A 24002-nucleotide genomic window follows, 5' to 3' on the forward strand; every position below is an offset into this window, starting at 1 on the left:
CTAGAAGCAGATGAACTCCCACTGAATATTTAATTCAGACTCTAAGCTGTTTTCACCAGTCACTTGAAAGTTAAATAATTATCCTGTTTAAAGAAATCTAGCAGTTATATTTTGCATCCCCCCACCTCAAGCAGCTATTGCTGTTGTGACAATATTCATCTTGTCCATGATGACTATTATCTGCTGTATAAATATTGATGATCTGAGTAATTGCTGTTCTGTACATATGCTTCTCACAGATATAAATTTCTCTGCTTGAAGTAGGCTGCTGACAAAGTACTTTCCTCCTTTTGCATGGCAATGAAACATCACTGGAGGTGCCACTGAGAGTTGTTAGTCGGTGGGGTTTGAAGGGGGGGGGGTGGAAGGAAAAAAGCAACGAGTAACAACAGCCTTTGGAGAGGGGGAATGAAGCAATGTTTGCCTGGATTGGGAAGACTGAATAGTCCCAAAGAACAACAAGGTAGCTAAGCTGGTATTCAGGCGGCTTAAGTTTAGCTTAGGCTGTGCCAACACCAGAAACAGCTCAAAGAGAAGGAACTGCTCTGGACTCAACGCTGGCCACCACTGCTAACTGGGCATGCCGTGTTCTTGGGACATGTAGTGTACAACATGCATGTTGTACCCACCCAGTGGTTCACTGATGACAGGGGTTACTTCTTCTGGATCAAAACCCAACCAGAAAACAAGCCAGTCTTCTACTGGAGGAAGAACACCAAGCTGAACATTATGCTGGGACAAACAGACTCCCTGTGCCACCCTGTAACTTTTGCCAGCACACGGTCAGCATGTCACACAAAAGCAAAGCTGATCTTGAGGCACACAAGAGCCATTCATAGATACCACAGGCATACAACACAGCATCACTTCAAACTCTTTTCACTGGTTAAATGTATTTGCCCAGCAGACTTTGTGACAAGTCAAGTAGTCCTCTGCTTCCCGCAACTGGCAAAAAATCACTAAAAACACCCCACTGCATGTCCTGGTTAATCTGATCATACTGCCCCACCGTCTGGCAGTACAAAGACATGGTTTTGATAGACAAAGCCCTCCCACAGGCACACAGCCTCACGCTTCCAGACTTGAATTTTGCCTCTGGACTTTAAACAGCCAACAGTGTATAAGAGATGAAGGCTTTTCCTTACTGGACACAAACTTTCTACAATATAAAACCTGAGAGTCTGAACCTCACTAAAATTACCCCTCTGGAATTACAGGTCAAGAGATGAAGATTTTTTCAGCCATGTAAAGTTTGGTAAGATTTATACTGAGAGAGTTTCCCTGTAGAAATACTCTTTTTCTAAGGTCTCTACCCATCATTCACCATATCTGTAAACCAACACTGGACAGACACCTGTTTTTAATTAAAAAAAAAAAAATTGAACAAACATATGCTACAGAAATTAAGGGGAAACTAAAAATCTGCCTGATTACATCTGAAGATTAGAGAGGGTACAGAGAGGATGCAGAAAGCAGCAGGAGAAAAGACACTGGACTCCCTACGGGAGCTGGAGACCAGGGCAGGAACAAGAGGTGGGTAGGGACAGAGAGCGAGCTGGAAACAAGTGTGAATGCAGATAATGTGCAAGCAATGTTTGGAGTGCCCAGAGGTGGAGAAGGAGGAACTGAATTTTCATAATGAGCAAAAGAAATAAGAGTCTGCAAGTCTTACTTTTTCTCTTGCCTTGTTCAAAGAACTACATAATAAGTCATTATATGTAATCACAGCGGCCACTAATTTTTTTATATATATTATATGCACATGAACAGACTCGGTGAAAGTAGTTACTAAACACTGATACAACCAATCTTCCTCCTGTGACATTGAGTGTTAAGCCATCTGCTTGTTCAGTGTGGCCCTCACGATATAATTAATTCCCCTCCTACCTTCTGCAGCTTCTTTCCTTCCCCCATAATTTCTACAGTGCTTTGGGGTTTAATATGTTACAGTCTCTAATGACAACAGCTGTACATCTGTGAATCTTGAAGGGACGCTGCTTCCAGCAGAAAATTAAAGGTTGAACTCTTACCGGTAACTCTGGGCATGCTTAACTAATACTAAGCCACATAACATAGCCTAATTAGCCCAACAGGTCCTTTAAAATAAAATCCACATGACCTCACTGTCAGTTCTTACTCTGAGTCATTTTGCAGACCAGTTGAAACAGAGCCCTGCATAATCCTCTAACAGCACGCTGCGATGACTGAAGCGAACTGGATCCTAACTACAATAACCAGGTAACCCGCACCCTCTCGGCTCTGTCTTTTTTTTTCCCTTTCTGTTTTTAAGACAAGACACAATCTAGTGGCCTCCAGCAAGTATGCAGTCTTACCTACATGGTCGCCTGCATTTCACAGACCTACTTTGTTTGCATGCAGATTAGTTATAACACACACTATATGCACACGGAATGCTCTACTGCTAATGCAAATTATTTTGCATGCAAACACAAAAAGCAGGTGGCCAAGCCACTAACTACCCAATTCAGAAGCACAAACTTAGTGTTCTCAAGCTTTTACATGCATATCAATTTGAAAGCAGTGAAACATAACTCTGAAAGTCCTGTTAAAACACCTTTAAAAAACATGACTCAGATCTTAAGTGTTCACATTCCTGACTCACTAAAAAGTGAAGTTAAATTTCCATCTATTTTCTAGGTAGTTTTTAATCCTGTGTTTCACTCTGAAATCACGGTCACGTAACTTTGCTAAAGCTATGCCTTTCCGACATACCTTTTTCTGCACAGCAATGTCAATCTGGAGTGTAAAGACCTCCATCCACCATATCTGCATCACCAAATTTCCTTAGCAAAACTGCAGTATTACCAGCTCAGAGTAGATAGTTTCATCACATCTGTGCCAAAGTCACTATGTCCACAAAAAAAAAAAAAATGCTTTGCTGGGTTTGCATCCCGCTAAAGTATCTCTCGTGGAGATGTGAAAATGCAATTTCACTATAAAAATAAATACAGTGGAGTTAATAATTTCTTGCACTGGGCACATGGCCATCTATTTTCATTGCTTCCAAACAGCCATCGCACTCTTAAGACCTGGGAAGCTGACAACGTGTGGACTGCTTCTCTAGCTCTTTCTGATTTGCATCAGCTTTCCTGAGGAGAGAACAAGGGTTGCAAGATGGTGTTTGTGCCTCCCAGATGCCCAGCACCTTTTCTTAACAGGTAAGGGCAGGTGGATGCTACGTTTGACTTCCTCTACTGGTGTGAGATCTGTAAGCGAGCCATGCAGTTGCAACTGAGGCACAGTGAAAGAGGGAATCTTGCACTGTGATGAAGGAATGTCTAAATCATGTGCATGCATCCTCAAAGTGGCACAGAGATGTGTATGGATTTTGGAGATGCAGCACACCTACTTGTCTTTCCCTTTGCTAGAACAGAAGCATTTTGCACCAGCTTTTCACAGGAAAAGGATTCACTATTCTAATCAAATTTATTTACATTATGTACTTGTGAAACAAAATACCAGGTACCAAATACATCACCCAATAATTCAAAGAAACCTAATAAGCAGTTTGCAATTCCAAGCAATCTCCTGAAATTGCTACTCCTACAAACCTCCTTCTTCTAGCTTTTTAGTTGCAGAAGGTAAGGTGCCAGCAATCTATCTCAGAACAGGAGCTGATGAAATGGGGACATTTACAAAAAAAGTAATACAATACAGTTCACAAACTGGTTTGCTTACCAAGGAAACATACTTAGCAGTCTCCTTTTATGTAGCACTAAAGAACTGCAACTTGTATTTCTTCTGTTTATGATTTTTGCAGTGGCCTAAGACATTTTCTTCTTCAGCTAATGCCTAAGTGACTCCCAACTTTCACGTCAAGAATATTCAAGCTCCAGCGAGTCTAAACACATGTATCCTGACACACGAGAATAACCCCCACTTCCTAGGCGCACTACAACCAAATCACAGTTCTCCTTTCAGATGAAGCTGATCTTCAAAAACTCAAAAAATGTATTAAAATAAGGCCAGCAATGAATGCAGGAGTGTCCCAAGGAGGAGCAGTAGTGCTCAATCCTCTTTGTAATCACCTCCAAATGCTGAAGGTTTGCTGTTGGTTTTTTTCTTTTCCAATAAAGCTCAGCTGACTTAAACAATTTCCCCGATGTTCACCAACATGGGAGAAAAGAGGAAGAGCTGATGCAAGATGCTGTTCCTTTTGGGCAGTTCAGTGCTTTCAGTGCTCTGGCTTGTAGGTTTCTGCCTGCTCAGGGGGCTCCAATGGAGAACACTGATGGGATTCACCAGAGGTCACAAAACACTGCCAGGAATCAGATGCAGACAAGAAAGATGCACTAAAGTAAAACAAAACACCAAACAAACTAACGTTACCTTATCTTACTTTTTTTTTTCTTTTTAGCTTGTTGCCTGCATATCTTGCCTGCAATCAGAGAAGGGGCAAGAAAATAAAATGTTAATGTGGTCATAGAGGTAGTTATTCAACCCACAATTTCCCAATAGCTTTTAAAAGTAGTCAAGGATTTTCCTCTCTTGAAAGAGGCACAGTTATTTCACACAAAAGCTCAGAATTTGTCACGTGTGATGTTACTGAAACACTCAAAGATGGTTTCATCCACCTAGGTGACTACATGTGTTTCCTGTGTCCTCTCCACTGAATAAGCAAGTCATGCTGAAATAAAACAGGATCTGCACATTACCCTCTTTGATTTGATTTGGAAAAGGGGGAAGCTGATATATCTCAAGAGTATGCAGCATATCACACCAGCAGCTTCAGACCCTCTGAAAGCAGTTGCTGGCTTTTGCTCAGTCCCGTGTGTCACAAAACAAATGGAGAAGAGAGGCTCCTGAACTGTCATGCAGGGACAGCTAAGCAGCAGGCAGGTCAGGCCACTCAAAGAAGTGCACCACACACTGCAGAGCTAGGAGTTGCCACTACCTGTGGTACTATTTGAAAAAAAAAGCTAGTGAGCTAACAGAAAAATAATTGCACATGGCTATCCAATATTCTAGACTAGTTTTAAATCAATGCAACTATGCTGTAGTTAGAAAAGGATAAACAAAGGGAAGAAACTGGAGAATCAAACCTACATTTATGTACCACCGGAATACAAAGTGGAATTACTTTGTCAATGACCTCTATGTCAGTGACCAGTTGGAGTGCATGGAGCTCTGCCTGGGGATGGATGAGGAGCCAACCAAGAGCTTATGGGACAGGATTAAAGGGAGGGCAGGGACAGGAGATATTATAGTGGGGAATCTGCTACAGGCCACCTGACCAAGAAGATTAAGCAGATGAGACCTTCTATAGACACATAGGAGCAGCCTCACTTTCACAAGTCCTGGTCCTTATGGGGGACTTCAACCACCCCGATATCTGTTGGAGGGACAACACAGCTGGGCATAAGCAATCCAGGAGGTTCCTGAAATGCATTGATGACAACTTCCTTCTCCAAGTGATAGAGGAGCCAACGAGGAGAGGTGCTATGCTGGACCTTGTTCTCACCAACAAGAAGGGGCTGGCAGGGAGTGTGAAGCTCAAGGGCAGCCTTGGCTGCAGTGACCATGAAATAGTGGAGTTCAAGATCCTTAAAGCAGCAAGGAGGGTGCACAGCACGCTCACTACCCTGGACTTCAGGAGAGCAGACTTTGGCCTCTTCAGGGATCTGCTTGGCAGAGTAGCATGGGGCAAAGCTCTGGAGGGAAGAGGGGCCCAAGAAAGCTGGTTAATATTCAAGGATCACCTCCTCCAAGCTCAAGAGTGATCCACCCCAACAAAGAGAAAGTCATGTAAGAAAACCAGGAGGCCTGCATGGATGAACAAGTAGCTCCTGGACAAGCTCAGACACAAAGAGGAAGCCTACAGAGGGTGGAAGCAAGGACAGGTAGCCTGGGAGGAATACAGAGAAACTGTCTGAGCAGTCAGGGATCACGTTAGGAAGGCCAAAGCCCTGATAGAATTAAATCTGGCCAGGGATGTCAAGGGAAACAAAAAAAGTTTCTATAGGTACGTCGGTGAACAAAGGAAGACTAAAGAAAATGCAGCCCCTCTCTGGAAGGAAACAAGAGACCTCGTTACCCAGGATATGGAGAAGGCTGAGGTACTCAGCCTCAGTCCTTTCTGTCTCAAATGACCTTTCTGTCTCAGCCTTCACTGGCAAGTGTTCCAGCCATACCACCCAGGACACAGAAGGCAAAGGCAGGGACTGGGAGAATGAAGAATCACCCACTGTAGGAGAAGATCAGGTTTGTGACCATCTAAGGAACATGAAGGTGCACAAATCCATGGGACCTGATGAAATGCATCCATGGATCCTGAGGGAAACTGGCAGATAAAGTGGCTAAGCCACCATCCATTGTATTTGGGAAGTCATGGCAGTCTGGCGAAGTTCCCACTGACTGGAAAAGGGGAAACGACCTCCATTTTTAAAAGGGAAAAAAGTAAGACCCAGGGAACTACAAGGCAGTCAGTCTCATCTCTGTGCCTGGCAAGATCATGGAATGGATCCTCCTGGAAACTATGCTAGGGCACATGGAAAATAAGGAGGTGATTGGTGACAGTAAACATGGCTCCACTAAGGGCAAATCATGCCTGACAAATGTGGTGGCCTCCTACAACGGGGTTACAGCGCTGGTGGATAAGGGAAGACCAATTGACATCATCTACCTGAACTTGTGTAAAGCATTTGACACTGTCCCACAGGACATCCTTGTCTCTAAATTGGAGAGACATGGATTTGATGAATGGACCACTCAGTAGATAAGGAATTGGCTCGATGGTCACACTCAAAGAGTTGCGGTGAACGGCTCAATGTCCAAGGAGACCAGTGACGAGTGGCGTTCCTCAGGGGTCAGTGTTGGGACCAGCGCTGTTTAACACCTTTGTTGGTGACATGGACGGAGGGACTGAGTGCGCCCTCAGCAAGTCTGCTGACAACACCAAGCTGTGTGGTGCAGCCAACACGCTGGAGGAAAGAGGACGCCATTCAGAGGGACCTTGACAGGCTTGAGAGGTGGGTTCATGCAAATAAGGCCAAGTGCAAGGTCCTGCACATGGGTCAGGGCAATCCCATGCACAAATACAGGCTGGGCAATGAGTGGATTGAGAGCAGTCCTGAGGAGAAGGACTTGGGGGTGTTGGTGGATGCAAAACTGACTATGGGCCACCAATGTGCACTCACAGTCCAGAAAGCCAATCACATCCCAAGCTGCATCAAGAGAAGTGTGGCCAGCAGGTTGAGGGAGGTGACTCTCCACCTCTACTCTGCTCTTGTGAGACCCCGCCTAGAGTACTGCCTTCAGCTCTGAGGCCCCCAATATGAGGACATGGACCTGCTCGAGCAGGTCCAGCGGAGGCCACCAAGATGATTAGGGGGTTGGAGCACCTCCCCTGTGAGGACAGGCTGAGAGAGTTGGGGTTGCTCAGCCTGGAGAAGTGAAGGCTCTGAGGAAACCTTATAGCAGCCTTCCAGTACTTAAAGAGGGCTACAGGAAAGATGGGGAGGGACTCTATCAGGGAGTGTAATGATAGGATGAGGTGTAATGGTTTTAAACTGAAAAAGAGTAGGTTTAGATTAGATATAAGGAAGAAATTCTTTACTGTGAGGGTGGTGAGACACTGGAACAGGTTGCCCAGAGAAGTTGTGGCTGACCCCTCCCTGGAAGTGTTCAAGGCCAGGTTGGATGGGGCTTTGAGCAACCTGGTCTAGTGGAAGGCGTCCCTGCCCATGGCAGGGGCGTTGGAATTGGATGATCTTTAAGGTCCCTTCCAACCCAAACCATTCTATGATTCTGTGAACTTGCAAAATTAGTGCAAGTTGCTAAATGCATCTTTTTCATAAAAGCAAATTTACATAAATCACTGATTTTCACTAGCCTTTTTTTGGTAAGTCAAAAACATCCATATATTTTGGTTTTTCCTCCATGCATACATGTGTGAGTGTCCATACAAAACTTTTTCTTCAACCTTTTACTTTTCTCATTTTGCCACTAAGAGAAACATAGAAAAAAGAGGATGAGAGAAGGAAGCAGAGAAGAGGGAACTTTTTGTATTTTGCTGTGAAATTTAAAAATGGGTGGAAAACATATTTTTCGTGGAAGTTTTCTGGTTCGGGAAAAAACATTTTCCATTTGAACTAATTCAGTCAGCTGAGCATGCCACAAATACCAAGAACAAATAGTTTTGGACCAAAGGGCGTGGCCCTTTGATTTCACCTATAAAAATAAGGATATTTCTACACAAAGGAAGCCAATCATCAGTTCTAAACTGACATTCAGAGGATTATGATCAGATCCTCCTACACTCTTCCTATGGCCCTGGAGTATGCTGCTGACCCACAGTGACACCAACACAGAGGAGCATCCGAGCCTCTGTGGAACGTGTGTAATGGCCGCCTTTGTTTGCATTTGAGAGCACACGCCATAATTAGCATTTTCCAGCTTCCCTTCCCCATTACACACACAAACACACAACGCCACACCCACCCAGCCCTCCCTTTCTGTTTGATCCCAATCTTCCACGGGTCTCTAATGAGATCCACAAACACCGTCTACTAATCACCTCATCAGTAATGCAAATAACCCATCTTGGCCTCTCATCAAGCATCTCTCCAGCTTAAACAATGTGCCCTTAGATTGCACAGCCTTGGGTACAAAGCTGCCATGTCCCTCTGAAATAACCTCAGCATGACAACGCTATGTACGTCACACTTCGTGGCAGTGGGCAGCAGCCTGCCAAGCACAGCCACGTATCGGGAGCCTAAGCAATCCCTCAGCTACTGTATCAGCTTACGAGCACGTCTGTCCCTAGCTCTGCACACACGAAACAGCCAGATACTGCAAATGCAGGGATCTTACGGAGGAGGCGGTGTTCAGCTACAGCAACATACCTTCAGGCCTCCTAAAATGAAACACTGAATAAGCAACACAGCAGAACAGATACAGCGCTGGATTGGCACTTAAAAAATAGAAACAGGACTTTGCTTTAGTCCCTCCAGGGCCATCACTCACTGCTCCAGGGATGTCACAGCAGTACTGTTCTCCAGCCCTGTCCCTGGATGGACCTCAGGCTCATGCTTGCAGCCATGTCCCCAGTCCCGTCTCTGTCCCTGTCTCCTGCTGCTGGATGGACCCTGGCCCTGGTGCATCGCTTGCCATGCCTGGGGCTGTGGGTGGACCCCATCAGAGCACTTTGAAATCGAATGATGAGAAAAGCATACTTCTGTGAAACATCCGCCCTATCGGAGAAGTGTGGATCGCAAGAGTTTCCAAAATAAAGAAATGTATCTTTATTAGCCCCCTACCCTTGGCATCAGGCCCATACTGCCAATTCTTGTCACGTTTACAGGGAAACTGGAATACAGAACAGTTCAGCAGACAAAAGGAAATCCCGCAAGAATTGGCTCCAAAAATACCAAACAGGTTTTGGTCCCACAAAAGCGAAGACAAGTTATACCTGGACAAGCAACTTGTAGCTGTAGTAGTCACTGATGTTAACAGATCTACCGTGGCAGAAGGAAGAAAACAGGCTCCCAAGCATCTGCAAAATAGCATAATTCAGGTTTACTTTTAAATAATTATATCTGGAAAGTATTGCTATGGGAAAAAAGCTTAAGGAATTTAAATATTCCAAATAACAATGCCAGCAGTTCAGCACCCCCAGTCCTGCTGTGACCATGCACACGTGCATTGCCGAGCACAGCTCAACTGCCAGCAGTTCCCTTCCTTGAGGAAGGGAGGATTGCTGGGCTTCCAGTGCCACTCTCAGCAAATTTCTACCTTCTAAGCAGCAAGTGTTTGTACAATAGAAATCCTCCTATCAGCATTACCAGCTGCACCCAAAGCACAAACAATGCAAGCACATACACTGCAAAATCTCAACGCTTGTGCATGTGTAAACAGTGCACTTCTGGAGAGGCAGAGAGAGTATTTTCAGGTAAAGACTGCAAAAATTTTGAGTACTTTAGGATGGCAGAAGGCCGTCATGATCTGCTGCTCACCTCCATTATTTACCGCCTGCTCAGCTAAGGCACCTCTGTAACTCACAGCGATTGCAACTACATTTCACAAGCCCGTTTTACTGCCTGTGAGGACACCAGCTTTGAGAACAGAAGAAACTTTTCCTCTCCCAGCAGTCCAGCTCTCTGGTGTGCTACCCTCCCTAATGTTGGCTTGAAGCCATTAAAATACCAACCAACACCAGAGCAGGAAACGCAGCAAGAGGAACTAATTTCTAAACCTCACCACTCGATTGCAGCCACTGCCCCAGGGAGATAAGCAGGGGAAAATGGGGGAGCTCCTCACAGCCCGGTCCTTCTGGAGGTATAAGAGAGGTGGAGATAATAGGCATGCTAAAGCACTCAGGCAGAAGACCATCTCTACCCCAAATCACTCACTTCTAGAAACAGGGGCTCCAAGCCCCTGAGCATACCTCCTCTTACGCAGCTTCACCTGCAGCTGATGGGAGCAGAAGGCTCATCTCCTGAAGATGCCAGGACTTCATAAGACTGGGACTTTAATTAAGAACCCATTCCTGAACAGAAACATCTTGAAAGGTGTCTCCTTCTCAGCTTTTGACTTGGGAGAAAGCAGGAGGAGGCAAGAGAAAAGGCTGATGCTTTCTCCTTAACAAAACCACCTACGCATGTACTTTTTCTAAATATGCACAATTAGGGCAAGTTATGTTTGGGTTAAGGAGGCTGTGCAGAAAAGTTCTCAGTCCCAGAGGAAAGAAAGGCTAAGGAAAAATATTAGAAAGAAAACTGGTTTTGTTAAAACCTGAAGAAAAACTAAACTGGATGGAGAGTGTTTTGGCCCAATCCTGGATGAAGCATACTCAAGCAAAACACCTGTCCATGAGAAAACCTCATGCAGCACACAAATATCTGGGCCATATTTTCAAGATAGTACTCATTAGAAGTTAGCTATCCACTGCCTCCACTTCATCGACATCCACTATGCCTAAAATCATGACCATTATCTTCCTGATGTCACAGCCTTCCCCTTTTCTTTGCAGACCACCCAAATATACTACTTCTGCTTAGAGGACAGCATTTGACCACAGTGGCTATCAGGCCTGCACAAACTATGGCACAAAGACACTAGTCATGCAAGCCAGCCTACCCAAATTATTGAATGACATTTGGCAAAGGCATCAAATAAAAAATGAACCGCTGTCTCATGAAGAGCCTACAAGCACACTTCACTGCATACTGGCTGGACCTTCTTTCTCTGCATACTGTGGGGTTCAAAAGCCAGACCCATGAGGCAAAGGGAGCTGTACCAGTGACAACAGACCAGGCATGGACCCAACCGGGGCAGAAGCAGCTCTGATGGGTGCAGCATATGCGCAGCTTCCATCCCTGTTCATGAATGACATGTGTCTGCACCTGACATTTAGTGCAGACACTCCCCAGGACCAGGAAGGCACTCCTCCTAACAGTGACAAGAGTTATAATAAGGAAAACAAGAAGGAAAGGTATAAATAGAAGCGCAAGAGCCCTTCCATTGTAAGGCAGGCCATCCACTTAGGAGTGTTACTTGCAGACTGAATAGGGGGGCGCTTCATCGGCTGAAAAAAGGATCTTCCTCAGGTTAGAGGCAAGTGGGTGTCAGTGCCAGAAGGCTGGCATGCAGCATGGAGGAGACACAGACCCACAGCTGCTGGTCACCGCAAGCCAAATGGCTCCAACATCCTCACTCCTCTCCACGAGGGTGAAGGGCACACAGGGGAAATTACAAGTCCAGCACCTAGGTACCCCTCGCAGGCTTGGGCACCTCAACACCACAGGTGCTTGCAAGCTTTTTTTTTCCCTCTAGCTGCATTGGGACAGTATTTCAGATCTGATTTACTGTCTAGACACAGCATGCTACACCATGCGGTACAAACTGAAAAAGACTGTGAGCACCAGAGTGTGGAAAACAGATTGGTCCAAGCTTTTTCTTTTTCTTTCTTTACAAACAATACATTGTGCAGTCTACATCAACAGCCTCACAAAAATGCTCGATCTGTCCTGCACCTCAGAAGCTGGCTGCTGAAAGAAATCCAGAATGCAATTAAAACATGGATTCTGTTAAGTTTCACTTCCCTCTGCAATTTTATAATCGTCTCATCCATCAATTTTGAAAGAATAGTAATACTGGCATCAGCTGGCTCTCCACCTCCTCTGCTGAGCCAGCTTTTTCGAAGCCCTGTCCCTGCTTCTCAGCATCCAACCACAGATGCTGTGAGGAAGAGGAGAGGGAGAGACAAACTGGGGGTGGAGAGAGGCCACTAGGGCACACTCAGCATGGGAGCGACCCCACAGAGGAGCAGTTTCTTTCTCAGGGGAGCCTCAGCAAATTACGGTGCCTGAAGACCTGCCCAAACAGGCTTACCTCAGAAGAAAAACATACACACAAAATATAGAGAACAAGGTTGTCTCAGGGGTTAACTGAAGCCTACCCAAAGGCAGACCAAATCCTAGGCATGCAGGCTCACTGCTGCCTTCCAGGCTGGAGATAGCTAGGCCAGTGATGTGCAATTCTTTTTTATTTGCAAAACCTTTTTCCCCACCTCTGAAAGACCTGTAGATCTCTCCATCAATACAAGCCACTTCTCCCAGTTACCTTCCACAGATTAGACAACATTCCTTAGCCCCCAAGTGCCTTCAGACCAGAGCTGAAAACCAGTCCCATGCTCTTTTAGTAGTCTCTCCTTTTTGAATACGTGAAGTTCAGTACTCAAACATTAGCTCTTGGACTTACATGCAGTGGTAATGTAGGGAGAATTGGTTGGTGCCAGTTTTTAGTATCTGGCTTATTAATTATTTTGTAAAGGTGTACAATCTGTTGAGTCATCCAAAACTTTTTAAGAGACTCTGTTCTGTCATTATTTTATGAATCTAGTTTGACATGGTTTATATCTATCATGGCCATGATTTACATCACAAATTCCCAAGAACACAAGTCTGACTTTAAAATCATTCTCATCCCGACTGTTTCATTGCAGGTCAGCCTGGTCTGTTCCAAGACCAGATTTTGTTGGCAAATGTATTTTCTTTGCTGGTATCATCCACTTTTCCTCATCTAGTTTAATGAAACAAAAAAGCCCAAAGTACGTAAAGAAAGCCAACTGTTATGCTCATACGAACACAATCAGAAATTTCTGCTTCATCCTCTCTTACTGCAGCGGGAGGTTTATGCTTACCACCCTCCCCTTCTCTGAGCAAAGCTGCAGGAGGAAACTCTGTAAATCGGTCAGAAGACTGACATGTAGGCCAAAAGCATCTAAGGGCTCGCTGGGACTACAGACATCACTTCTCTGGGAAGTGTCTGAGTCGCACCAACTTGCATTTCAGCTGGAAGCCCAGCCGCTAGAACCTGCACACTCTTGCTTGCACTATCATGTTTCTGTTCATTCCCAGAAAATAAAAAAAAAGCATGAGCAGCAAGTCTTCCTCACCTTTCTATGAACTGATTTAATTTCAATCTCGTTTCAGCCCCATAAAATGGCATGTCCACCTAGACTTAATTGTAGAAGGTAGGTGGGATCAAGCAAGACTGCGTGCAATGAAACACTGAGCAGAGCAGAACACAGCATAGCCTTTAGATGTCAATTATTTTTATACAGTTGGCCTAAAGCAGCCGTTTACCCATTGCCTGATCTCAGAGGATGCCCACAGTAATGGCTCTAGACTGAAAGCAAGGAAGATGAATCCCCTAAAATGCCTCATTCAAAGGTATTGGGTTAGCCTTTATCTACAGTTTGAACAAGCAAAAATTACAGACCTGAACTGGAATCAAGACTGCACACAACCCTACCAGGGTATCTAGATCTGGGACCTCTGGAAAATTATAGGTGGCACTGGTAGTAACAAAAGATGGGCACAGGCTGGAGCAATGGTATCAGAAAGCAAGGGGAGAAGCAGGTGGCATATGCTGGGGATGCACAGGAACAGAGGGGAAGAAGGGGGAACTGGGGAGGGTGAGTTTAAGAGGATGAGAAAGTAGGCTGCCATAGAGGGAAGAGGAGGACAGACACAGGCAAGTCAGAGAGGACTCGGGAAGCACCAGAGCTCTGTCCACTCCGTCCTTAAATGGGATCTGATGGTATCCTGGCTCTGGGCTGCAAAACACCCAACACAGCAGCAGAAGACCTGCTGATCATGTCACCCCACTCTGGCAACTACCACCATCCACAGCCAAACAGTGCTCTTAAGCAGGCCATTATCTCAGGGGTTAGAAATTAATGCTACTGACCAAAGGTCTATGCCCTCTGGATGACCAGGTCACTGTAGATTCATGTGACAGGACTAATTTTTATTTGTCTCCCCCTTTTACCTCTGTACAATTATAAAATTACATTTAAATCCAGCTATGTTGTTTTTAATAGGAAGACTACAAACTTCAGCTCTTCAAAATTAAGAGGTATCATAATGAAGATTGCCCATACAACCTTCACCCAGCTCCTGTATACATCTGCACTGATTCTGTCTCCAATTCAATGATCACAAATCATTTGAGCCCTGGAAATCAACTGCTTTGGGAAAAATACATGGTTGTGTGATAAAATCGAGGGCTGTCTCTCAAATCCTGCCTCACTCAGTGGAGGTTAGGAGGATTAGTGAATGAGGCAATGCAGGAAGAAAAAGAGACAACCACCTTGCATGAGGAAGTTGGACATACTGCCTGCAGGCAGGAACTACCACTTCCTCGGCTCCACAGTCTTTGTAAGATGCTTAGCAAGTCCCTGAAACCAGTTTTTCTCCAGGTGACCCCTAACAGAGCAGTCCCCAGCCCTCTGCAAAGCCAAGACATCTACGGATAATTGCAAGTGTTGAGACTTACAGCTGAGGTCAATCATCCTTGTGCTTCCAGCTGATGAACTGCTACATCACGCCAGGTATTCTGGAGTGAAAAATAAAATCATCCCTAAGTATTTCTTTGAGGCAGCCAAAATTGAAGGTGTTTCAATCATTTGAGCTTTATTTGCTCTTTGACTCCATTCCTCAGCTGTGAAAACGATGACAGTACCTGTTCCTGAGATGCTTCAAGAAGCAGAACTTGCCCACCTGCAAAGTCCCTGGGAAGGAATTAGCAGCACTGCTCAGTTCAAGGTTTGGGTGGGGTGTAAAATAAATAGATGTGGAGACACATGCAGAAAGTAAATATGGGGAAGAGAAAATGAATTATGCAGTAATTACCTATCCACTGAAAGAAGGACTCTGTGAAAGGGAAAAAATGATGCAACCGTAGAATTAAAGATTGTATCATAATGCAGATGCAAAGGGGAGCTATGCAACGTTAGTCCTGGCACTTCCTTGCTTTTGTCCACCTGATTTTGTAACCCCATTGTTCTCCTAATGTCATTATTTTGTAAGTAATTTAAATGCAACATAATGATGAGCTCGTATGTTTATATCTTTTCATCATTAATAATGTGTGGAACAACTGGCAGACTCTGCTCCCAGCGTGATTGATGCCTCCAGCAGATGGCTGTGAACGACTCCCTCCTTCTTCCACCTTTATCCGAGGTAAAGAGCAGGGAGGAGAGAGGGAGACTTTATATTTAAACTTCAATTCCATGCACAAACATTTGGGGATTTTGGGGTTGTTTCAGATGAGGAAACCAAGACCAATATCAATCAACTGCTCTGAAACGAATTGTAACCCATCAGATCTGAAGAGCGGAGGCACTGAGCAGCTGTTGTATTTTGCCCAAGGTCAAAAGGAAAGTTCCCAAGGCCTGGATCCCGAATGAACCCACTGACAGCCTTTTGCCCAAGCCACTGAATCCCTCCTACCTCCCACATTAAAACTTATTTAAGTATAATTATTGCTGTTAACTGCAGGTCAGGGAAGAAGCCGATCACCTCCAGGCTGTGTTTGCTGAAGAATGAATCCAACGAGCAACTTCTGAGAGCGTGTCATAGAAAACACAACTGCAAGCAAACGTTACGGTTGTATGTGTTCATCCTGGATGATAATTGTTATATTGGGTTCTTTAAGTAAATTACCCTGTGCGCCTCGAACTCCAGGCAAATTGCTAACGTACCTCTCAGAGTCAGACGAGTCTGGCTCACCCTGCTTCATGAGGGAAAGCAGCTGCAATAGCAACAACCTAACTTGTTCTATTCGCAGATTATATTCGCTGGCAAGAGTCAGTGTGTCTGACAGCATGCTCACTATGTAGGCTTCACGCTTTTTAAAAAGTCTTATTTGTCTTTGCATGCCCCTATTTGTAAACACATACACCCCCTTTCTCTTAAGCAGTATTTTTACCTTGTCTAACGGGTGCTGGCAGCTACTACCACAAGATTTACAAGCTCTTTTGTTCCTAAGAAAGCAAGCTTCACTTCCATCTTTCCCCATCCTCAGAGAGCAGAGCCTGCAAAACCCAGAGTTATCAAGTCTCCAAGGCGCAGCCAGTCAGTGCCTGCAGTGTCCCAGGCACACAGGCAACACCATCTCTCTCCAGCTCTCTCCAGTGCACATCTTTTGGAAAAGCTCCACTGTGGAAAAGTCCACCGTGGTGGTGGAGGCATTGCAATCCTTCCCTCTTGGCATGCAACCTGCTTAATTTGGTTTAAAACCTAACAGAGAAAGCACTACACCATCACTAAATGTATACAGTTAGGACAACATAGTTAACAAGAACAGGCAGAAATGTTACAGCAGCAACATTCTACCCCACGACTGACTGTTTCAGCATTTCTCACACTGAAGCTTGAGTGGCCAGCACCATCAGAGGAAGAACCTGCACAGGATGTCTGGTCCGAGCCCAAGAGCCCGTTCTTAGCTACCAGTCATCTACCATGCCACACTGCCAGTGGTTCGTGTCAAGGAAAGGAAGCAACAGACATTCTCCTTCACTAAATGCTGCATCTCTAGTAATGTAGAGACTTACGCTTAGATGCCAGAGGTGCCCAGCCCCATCTCCAGCAGGCAGAGTTTGTGTGGGGGAAGAGGGACCAGCATCCCCCTTTGCCCTGCTGGTGTGGCTTGATGCTCCACATCCTCTGTAACCCATGACAGGGAGTCAGCTACACAGTTCCTTCATCTCACCTTGACAGATGCATCTGATCTTAGCTGCATCACAGGCTGCCTGAAAAGGAGTGGCATACAGGTGTTTGAGATTCAGCACGGCCCTGAAGGGTGACACTTAATATTTTGACAATAGAGAGTGACGCTGACAATCTCTGAAGAGCCACGCTCTATGCCACAAGACAACAGGCATGTATTGTCTGAAGACCAGCAGGAACAGAGAGGGTAGCAAAACATGCACTGGCTGAGGAATATGTGCTTCCCACATATGCTCCTTGACACCCTGACGCTCCTATTTCTTATGCCACTGCCTGAACAGATCCCTGTCTTTTCCTTCAGTCCAGGTCTGGAAGAAACATGCCCACCGCGCCCAGCACGGCTATACTGAAAAGCAGTCCAGCACAGGCACAGCCTGAGTGAGGGCAAGACTGCTTTTCCTAGTGCAGTTTTGCCCAGATTTCCAAGGCAGACCACCCAAGACACCCATGCTAGACTAGCTGCATCGACACCAGGGTGCTTAGCAATACAGAAGCACGTCCCTGACATCTCACAGGACGGCATCAGCTCAAGTATACACCTGCCTAAAGCAACCGTGAGGAGGAGACCGTGTGGGAATCAGAGACTGTATTCACTCACGGAAGCTATTTTGGGAGAAACGTACGGCGCCGAATGTCATCTTTCCATCGGTGTCAAATTATCGTTGAATTCAACAGGATGAAGCCGGTGAACGCCCAGATAATCACGCTGCCATTGCACACACACGCAAGTTTGCGCACACACACCCCTCTGCATAAGTCCTGCCCAGGCTGCACGTTCCCATCTGCTCTGATGCTCACCTCTGATCAGCCCAAGGTGTCCTGAAGGTCAAGAAAAGCAGGCTCCAAGCTATAGCTGTCAGCCTCCCAGCCTTCCTAAATCTCAAGTGGCTTTAGCTTGCCAAACAAAAGGCCATGCTGAGAGGAGGCATAACAAACAGGCCCTGTCTGCTGGAGATCTGTGTCCTCTGCCCTCCTGCCCCTCCATCGCAGCCACCACAGCTCTTTCCAATGTTACCCCACACCCACCCCTGCCCTGGAGACCACCTACACCTTGCGAGGTGGCCAGGGCTACAGAGGTGCTGAATGTTTGACCACCACACATGCAATGCCTGGCTGGGCAGCTGCTACCAGGCAGAAGGGAGAAAGAATAGCTGAAAACAGTCTCCTTTTCTTCAGAGAGCGTGCTGCTTCAAAGATGTCCCAGCCAGCCACTAATCTTATCAAGTGGGACATTAATGATCTTCAAGACTGCCAACCATTGGCGCAATCTGGTTGCAACTGGCCAAACACAAAGGGCAGGAGACAGACAGAACTCGTTTCCTGGGGAAACTAAGTTAAAATGAAATAAAATAAAACTAGATGAAAATTATGGTGCGTTTGATTAGTGGCGTTTGCGCTACGTCCCAGGAAACGACGACTTGTTCAATCAAGTCTGCAAGCTGTACAGCACACACAGCTAAACTCTGTAACTGCCCAGGCTTTTATGCATCTGGAGCAGGAAGGGACAAATTACAAGCTCATTTACATCTGAAGGTTACTCTGAAGGGGTACTTTCTGCAGCAGAAAGACACAGGGAGGGCAAAGTCATTTGCATCTGACAGGGATGAAAGGCCTTGTCAGGGCTGAAGGACTTTTACTCAGCCCTAAGTGTGGAAGCTGCTGGGGCTCCTCTCTCCTTCACGAGCCCCAGCCCTGGAGGTGATCTCATCCCAGAGATTTCAGCAGCTCTCTCCTCGCCACCAGCGTCCCTCAGCCCACGCTGCTGGCGCTTGGCCACCTGCACCAGGAGGGTGCCTTTGAGGCAGGGGTCGACCCTGCTGCGGTCGGACCAGCAAATGCTGAGCCCTGGCCAGCCCAGGACACGGGGAGATGCTGCACGACCAGCTTGCGCTGATGAGGGCTGGAAAGGTTTCGCGCAGTTTGACAGACAGTGCTACAGAGCTACATCGGTTCCAAGGGCTCCTCTGCTCCCTTCGCAGAGCCCAGCACAGCAGCAGAAAACCTATTTGTGTAGAAAATAGCATCGGCAAAGCAAGCAGGCAACTCTGGATAGACTCAGAAACAGCTGTGGAATTCCTCTGGAAGAGCTGCTTAGTGTAAAAGGGAGGAAAGCCCAGCCTCCCATCTCACTTCCAGCCCACCACCCACGGGGTAGAGGCAAAGTGTAAGGCGGGAATTTAAGGCATGCCAGGATCCCAGGCTCTGGAAATTAGTTTCCCACATTCTCCACAAAAAGAGAGCACTGACGCCTAAAATCTACTGCCTTGAACTCATAGACTGCACACCATTTACTCGTCTGAATAACCACACTCAAGCCAGTGGAATTACTTGCCTGAGTAACTGCTACTTGCTGCACAGAAGGGCTGCAGAACTGGCTGACAAATAAATACCGGTATACAGAAGGCAATGTAAAACCACCCTTTTAAAAGGCTGGTGACCTCAGCCAGGTCCCAAGTCAATGGCCATGTGGTCAAAACCACACATCACTGGGTCTTTGGTAAAATCACGCCAACTGATCAGGGCATCATGTAGATCACATGCATCCCTCTAGACCTGTATCCTCCAGGCACCATCCACTGATTGGGGTCACAGTCTGAAAAATATTTCACTGACTTAGAAAACTAAATTCTGCTCGAAAGGATGGCTTGAGCACTTAAGGAGTATAAGCTTCATTAATTTCCTGCAAGACTTCAGGTCCCAAGTGCAAACTAATCCTCCATAAAACTCCAGCAGAGAAGCACCACTGCCCCTACTCTGTCAGTATTGGTCCCAAGTACAGTCAGCTCTTCCATACTGAACCCGAGCACAATATGGTATTTGTTCTCAGCACCATGCAAGTAAAAAAGATGTGCAGTTCACACCCTGGAAAGCTTACGAGAGGCAGTCCCGAGATTAAAACCTTTGCATGCAGGCTTGCTTGTGAGTATCCCTCTTTAATTTCACTGGGACAACACACATGACTCAAGTTAAAACTGTGCTGAAGCCTTCGTCAGACTGATGGAGCTCCTGCTCCAATTCATCGAGGGGTCAAGGTGAGAACCCTGAACTGGAGCCAGGAACAGGTACGTCCAAAACATACCCAGGGATTTTGCAAGGCCAGAGGCCCAAGTGAGTCACTTCGGAAGGATGACCAGTGCCCAAAAGCATCTACCTGTCCGTTCCCTGCACGCTCTGCTAAGCCACAGCATGTCTTTGGGTGAGCAGCTCGTTCCAAGTTACCGCGTTTGCTTGTATAATTTAAACACATTATATTAAGGCCAAAATATTTATTGCCCTGCTGGCATTTCTAATCTGGATATTCCACAGCACTGTCCAGTACTCCCAAAGAGACTTCATAACATGCGAATAAAACTTCCATCAAGTGTGGCTCAACCTACTTCCCCCCCCCAGACAAGCAGGAGAAAACAAACATCTTTTTCACTTGTCTTCACATACCTGGCAAGCTGTTCAAACCCTCTGACAGACCTTACAGGTTTGAACCAGAGGTTTAGGCTTTTTAACTGTACTGCCAAAAAAAGCGTGTGCGTGGCGGGAATTTTCCACAGAGCCCGGTCCCGACAGTCACGGACACACCAGTGCCACCGACAGCACCCAGCTCCGTAGACCTCGGTCAGGGCTACTTTCACGTTTCGCCTTTCGTGCACTCAACGAGAAGCTGAAATCCAGTCGCGCACCGTTACACGGCCAGGAACAGCCAGGAATAGCGTTTCCAGCAGAAGGTTTTTTCCTAAATTGCTATTATTATCATCCCATGAGCTCTGCATTAGTTCAGGCTCAGTGGGCATTTCAAAAAGGCCCGTGAACCCAGCCTGGGTATAGAAATGCTAAAAACAGGACCTTCGTATACATCAGAAGTTGGAAGGTTACAAGTATCTTCCAGCGGCCTCAATCAGACCCAAAACCTAAGCAAATCTGTATCAAAGGAAAAGATCTCTGAAACATACTATAACCAAAAAAAAAAAAAAACCCAAACAAACAAACCACAGACTATATCGGTGAGAAGGAGGAAAAGAGTTTCAGCGGGGAAACAAGAACAGAGGAATTACTATATAGTTTGTAGTTCAATTAATGGGACCTTATCACAAGACTGTTTGCTTTCTTTTTTTTTTTTCGACACCTCTTACACAAACACACACCCTTACCTAACGCCTCCCCAGCTAACAGCCTGGTATCCACACTTTAAGTGTATCCCCATTTCAGAAGAGGCAGAGAGCTGCTTCCGAAGGAGCCCCCACACACACACCCCGGACTGCGTGTCGGAACAAAGCGCTCCGGTGATGGATGTCGGCAGGGTTCGTAAATCACATTTTTGCAGCTCGACCTCAGCCGGGAGGCAGCATCTAACGCCGTAACAAACTCCGAGTGCTGCCGCTCTGCAGAGCGGGGATCCTACCTGGGCAGTGGGCTTCACGCCTCTCCTCTGGTCTGGTTAAAAAAACTAAAAGCCGTTTTCTAAAAACCCAGCGAGGTGTCTAGCACTTAATGACAGCATCCCAGTTACCGCATATCTCCTCCGCTAACTGTCAGCATAAAGGAGAGGAAATCAACCGAAAAAAACCAAACCAAAACAAACCCACTCAAACCCAACACCAAACCTCCGCCAGGAACAAAGGACCCCCACCAAAAACCCCGTCCGTAAGTTATCCGGATTTACTTGTTCAGGAAGCGCAAGGATAACCCTCCTCCTCCTCCTCCTCCGCTGCAAACACCGCCGATGCGATGCCGGCGCGACCCCGCCGGGATTCAAAGTCCCCTCCGCGCCCCCCCGCCACCCTCCCGGGGCGCGGCGGGCAGCGGGCGGCCCCGCCCGCGTTCCGGCCGATCACCGGGACCTCGCATCGCGCTGGGCTGCGCCCTCCCCGCCGGGGGAGAAGGGGGGGGGGCGCCGGGGGGGCCGGCGGAGCTGGGGAGCGGCGGCGGAGCAGCCCCGCTCTGCCCGCAGCGAGCCGTGCGCGGCGGGGCCGGGCAGGGCAGGCGGTTACGAAACCCGCGTCTCCCCCTCGCCCGGGCGGGAGGGAGGGAAGGAGGGAGGCGTGGCGGGGGGCATCGGCGCCCGCGGCGGCCCCGCTCCCCGCCGGGAAGAGGAGGGGAGGAGGGAAAGGCGCTCCCGCCGCTGGATCTCCCGCACAGCGGCATCGCCCGGCGCCCCCCGAGGGGGCGGGCCGGGAGGGGAGCCCCGCCGGCGGGGAGCGGGCGCCCACTGACCTTGCCGCCATCCGCCGCCGCCGCCGCGCCTGCCCGCGGGGTGGCAGCCCCGCGCCCGCCGCCGCAGCCGGCGCCCTCGCCCCGGCAGCCGGCGCCGCCCCCCCCCCCCCGCCCCGCCGGGGTGGGGGGCCGAGGCGGGGCCGAGGCGGCGGGGAGCGCCGGAGCCACCCTGGTGCCCCCCCCACCCCACCGCGCCGGCGTGGCCCCGGCGGGCGAGCGGCGGGGCCGGGACCCCCGAAGCAGCAGCGAGGGCAGCGGCAGCCACGGGGACCCCCGGCCCTGCCCGGCCGGCGGGGAGCGGGGAAATGGCAGCGCTTGGGGGGCTGCTCGGCGCCTGGGAAGGGCTCTGCGGCTTTACGGTGCAGCTTGTTCTGCTCCTCGGCCCCGGGCGAGGGGCGATCGCACCCGAGAGCCGCCTCCTCCTCGGCGGGGCTGGCGGAGCAGCGCGGCCCTGCGCGCCCACCGGCGCTGCCCCCGCGCCGCCGCTAAGGTCCCCACGCAAGGCAGGTTCTCGGGCTGAGGGAGCCGGTGCCCTGAGCCTCGGAGACCTTCCGTCCCAGCTGGAGGCTTAGGGCTGTGTTACTGGTGCACACCGAAGTCAGCAAGAGGGACATGTGGCGCGTTGTCTTCCCACGGCAGACCCGGGGCTGGGCGAGGGAACAAGGCTTCCTTTTGAGTCATTGCACCGAGGCCTGTGCCTGCTACAGAGCGCAGGACCACAGACTCATTTCTGCACTGCCTGCGGAGAAAACAATCCCATTTACATCAACAGTAAAAGAATAAGTGCATACGTACCTCCTAGTGTCTCACATGGGATGAGTGCTGGCAAGCAGCAGGAGCAAGGACAGACAAGTGTCTTTCCACTCCTCATTGCCTCGTCTTTCTGCAGAGGCAATGTTGTTTTGGGGCAAACAATCACAAGTGGTGTGAAAGCAGACCTGCAGGTTATCCAGGTGCTAGTTTTGGTTAGAACAGCCCTCTCCTCCCGAGCTTCTGCAGCTCCACACTGAAAGCACTGCCTGTGGAGGAGTAAGACCTCTACAAATCAGCAAAATAAATCATTTTCACAAAAGTCTGCTTGGTTTCCTCCCCTTCCTCCTCTCCCCCCTCTCCTCTGCAACAGGGATATTTGCAGAGCAGGGTCTCCAGCAAGCCAGGCTTACCGCTGGGGAGAGTCTATAGTGCATTCACTAGTACAACTACAGGTTCTGCTATAAATATTTAAAGCTCAATTACCACTCTCAGAATGAACGTTCAAAGCAGATTTTCACATCCCACAGTGTTTCTTGGTTCAAACCTTCCTAAACAAATAATTGAGATAAGACAGAAGTCAAATATGCCAAATTTCAGCCACCAGTGTGAGTCTGGTTCCCCTCTCCTGTCTGCCTCCGAGGTATTAGTCACTACCATCCCTGACCTCTCACAACGCATTTCACACCACAGGCATCATTTTAGCACATGCAGCTGACTTTTGTTTCTCTGCTAATCGAAGGACTGTAGGAAAGATTTCGTTGCTCTCCCCTTCCCCACCACTGCCCAGCTGACTAATCCGAAGAGCAAACACCCAAATTGCGTCTCCCGAGGCTTCCCTTAGCTGGGCAGTGGGACGGTGGCCACCTGCCTTTCCCCCTCTGCTCTCAGGGATGGGCCATGACCCATGGCACCTGCTGTCACCCACACCTTCCCACCCCAGCCACTCAAGGCTCTCCAGGCTTTGTTCAGAAAAAGTCTTTGAGATGCTGGGGAGGGGGGGTGCACGGT

General features: G+C 47.9%; 1 protein-coding gene across 5 annotated transcripts in view; it reads right to left on the reverse strand.

Moving 5' to 3' along the window:
* Positions 1–23106, reverse strand: part of RNF152 (ring finger protein 152) — a 48471-nt gene extending 25365 nt beyond the window's left edge. For 2 of the 5 annotated variants that reach the window (XM_074826668.1, XM_074826652.1), the window contains exons 1-2: positions 23037–23106; positions 9431–9514 (exon numbers count right to left, since the gene is read on the reverse strand). The gene's annotated coding sequence lies outside the window, so the exon portion shown is untranslated. Of the gene's footprint in view, positions 1–9430; positions 9515–21631; positions 21666–21690; positions 21737–23036 lie in introns of those variants that run through there. The other 3 variants (XM_074826643.1, XM_074826677.1, XM_074826661.1) reach the window with 3 other exon arrangements.
* Positions 23107–24002: the final 896 nt, after the last annotated feature.

The sequence above is a fragment of the Strix aluco genome, chromosome 1, assembly GCF_031877795.1.
Source record: "Strix aluco isolate bStrAlu1 chromosome 1, bStrAlu1.hap1, whole genome shotgun sequence".
In the NCBI taxonomy this organism is placed as follows: Eukaryota; Metazoa; Chordata; class Aves; order Strigiformes; family Strigidae; genus Strix; species Strix aluco.